This window comes from Cebus imitator, unplaced genomic scaffold (assembly GCF_001604975.1).
Source record: "Cebus imitator isolate Cc_AM_T3 unplaced genomic scaffold, Cebus_imitator-1.0 Scaffold170, whole genome shotgun sequence".
Taxonomy (NCBI): domain Eukaryota; kingdom Metazoa; phylum Chordata; class Mammalia; order Primates; family Cebidae; genus Cebus; species Cebus imitator.
In genome coordinates, this window is record NW_016107485.1 from 1622754 (window position 1) to 1625958 (window position 3205).

Genomic DNA, 3205 nt, shown 5'->3' on the forward strand with positions numbered 1-3205 from the left:
TCCTGGGTTCAGGCAATTCTCCTGCCTCAGCCTCCTGAGTAGCTGGGATTACAGGCACGTGCCACCATGCCCAGCTAATGTTTTGTAGTTTTAGTAGAGACGGGGTTTCACCATGCTGACCAGGATGGTCTCGATCTCTTGACCTCGTGATCCACCCGCCTCGGCCTCCCAAAGTGCTGGGATTACAGGCTTGAGCCACCACGCCCGGCTTATTTAGACAACTTCTAACTATGGTAGGTGGATAATGAGTTCCAACACCTTAGAAAAATCCGAAGAAAGTGATGCAGACCTGAGTCAAGAGGGAAAGTCAGACAGGATTTTATAAACCAATTTTTGTTTTTGAGACAAGATTTCACTCTGTCGTCTGCCTCTTTGACCTTTGGGGTCCAAGCAATCTACCCATCTCAGCTCCCGAGTAGCTGGGACCACAGGCATGTGCCATCACAGTCAGCTAACTTTTTCTATTTTTTTGGTACAGATAGGACTTGCTATGTTGCTCAGGCCAAGTCTCAAACTCCTGGGTGATCCTCCTACCTCAGCCTCCCAAAGTGCTACGATTACAGGCATGAGCCATTACACTTGGGCAAACCGATTCTTCCTTCCTTTTTGGGATTTTGCCCATAGCACATAAACAGGAGGATACTGGAATATAAATCAAAGATCTTGATAAATTATAATACAGAAAAATTCTTCCTTTAGTCATTCAAAATGAAGTGGTCAACAGAACCACCCAGGGAGAGTCCCAGGTCTCCCATTCTTAAGATTCTCTGGGTAGAGCCCAGGAATCCATATTCTTAAACACAGTAATATTTTTTTGTTTTTTTTTTGAGATGGAGTCTCGCTCTGTTGCCTGGCTAGAGTGCAGTGGCACAATCTCGGCTCACTGCAGCCTCCGTCTCTGGGTTCAAGTGATTCTTCTGCCTCAGCCTCCCGAGTAGCTGGGACTAAAGATGTGCGTCATCATACCCAGCTAATATTTGTATTTTTAGTAGAGACAGGGTTTCACCATGTTGGCCAGGATGGTCTCCATCTCTTGACCTCGTGATCTGCCTGCCTCAGCCTCCCAAAGTGCTAGGATTACAGGTGTGCGCCACTGTGCCTGGTCTAAACAAAGCAAACAAACAAAAAAAAAAACCAAAACCCTCAGGTGCCACTAGAATATAGAAAAATGTTAGCAGAAAACTTAATCAAAATTTGCTATTCAAGAGAGAATCCCAAATAACCCAAAGCCAACAAATAAGCTGCCATTGCAATGGCATACAGCAGACTGAGATTCTATACTTGGAAGAATCTGAGTTCTGGGTAAACACTAGGGTTAATGCTGATTCAACTATGCACTGCTAGAACTCCAAACTGCCACTCCATTCAGGACCTTAACTAAATTTTGTATGAAATCTATAATGAGATTTTTAGCTAAGCCAAGATCAGAAGTAGAAAAGTTTATGGTATAAAAAGACACTTAAGAGCATTTAAGGCAATTATTAGCAGTACTCTACAATTTACTACATTCGTGCTTTCCAATTTATTTTTCACCTTTTATTTTTTTAACCTCTGGGTTTTTTTTTTCCTCCGTCAATTATTAGTTATGGGCAGGGTCTTATTGATGACATAAAGCACTGAAAAGATTGGCTACCTCTACTCTAAATCTTTGCTTTTGAAATCTATTTCAGAAACCATTCCTCATTTTCATTTCAAATTATATTAAGAACTGACAGCCTCTCTTTTTTTAAAGAAAGGTCTTTATCAAATCATGGTCCTATTAAGAATTTTCAGTGGTTCGCCCATTACCTATAGAATTAAAAAAAAAAAACAACTCATACTTATTGGCCTGGCATTTAAAACCCTCTGTATATCACCCTAATCTACCTTTTACTTTGTTTTGCTATTCTCGAATGTGAATACTCTCCTCTGGCTAGATTAGTCTACCTTTCCTTTAAAAATACCACATTCATTCCTACCTCTCTGCCTTTGTTCCTTCCTAAAAATGTGTTCTTCTATCTTCTCTATTTAATCCCTAACCACTTCTAAGGCTCAGCTCAAATCCTATACTTTCTTATGAAGCTTTCTCTAATCACTCTAGTCCTCAGTGCTCTTCCACTCTTTTGGGTCCCTGTATCTGTATCATTATGTCACGTACTATCTTCTATTGTTTGATTTATGTGTAATTGTTCTCTCTTCCTAACAGACTTTATGCTGTGCTAATCCCCTACATACTCTCGCACAGAGGTATGTATGTAGCAGAAATTCAATAAATATTTTTGTTTTATTTGAGAAGAAAAACTGACAATTTTAGAAAAGCTTTCTCTTTCCTCTAGGCTTTAAAATCAGGAGGGAAAGAGCACACAGGGCAAAGTGGATCAACTGAGGGTCTACTACTCTCATATTTCAGGAGAAAAGAGCCCCTAAGGAACTTAGTAATTCCAAAGTATTGGTCAGTATTTTCTTATTAAAACGTTTTTAAAAATGTCCTTCTGAGTCTAAGACTCGGATCAAAAAAAACAGGGACTGAATAAAAGAGCTTAAAATTAGACTCAAAGGCTCTCTATTTTCTCTAGGCTTCTGGAAAATTTCTTTCCTGCCATTAAACATCTTCTAAAAAATATATTTTCATGAAGGAATTCTAATGCTGCTCAGCCTTTTGACTAAAATCAAGTGTAGTCTATGAAGGAATTCTATAATCAGAAGAGCTGGAAACTTCCACACATCCTAAACAAGCTGATTATAGTGGATTCCCCCTCCCCCACTAACATTAGTAATTAAAGTGCTTGTTAAGTTATGCATTGGTTTAACATATATACTAACAATACATGTTTTATATACATGTTAAGTATCCCTTTTCCAAAATGCTTGTGATCACAAATGTTTTGGATTTTTGAATATTTGCATTATATTGATTCAGCATCCCTAATTTGAAAATCCAAAATGTGAAATGCTCTCATGAGCATATTTCCTTTGAGTGTCACGTGAATGCTCAAAAAGTTTTGGGTCGGCCGGGCGCGGTGGCTCAAGCCTGTAATCCCAGCACTTTGGGAGGCCGAGGCGGGTGGATCACGAGGTCAAGAGATCGAGACCATCCCGGTCAAAATGGTGAAACCCCGTCTTTACTAAAAATACAAAAAATCAGCTGGGCATGGTGGTGCGTGCCTGTAATCCCAGCTACTCAGGAGGCTGAGGCAGGAGAATTGCCTGAACCCAGGAGGCGGAG

The 3205-nt window shown here is 40.0% G+C and overlaps 1 protein-coding gene across 5 annotated transcripts in view; it reads right to left on the minus strand.

Annotated features, from left to right (window-relative positions):
* The window catches only part of ACIN1 (apoptotic chromatin condensation inducer 1), a 37768-nt gene that overhangs the window by 27138 nt on the left and 7425 nt on the right, over positions 1-3205 (minus strand). The gene's annotated exons all lie outside the window — the stretch shown is intronic.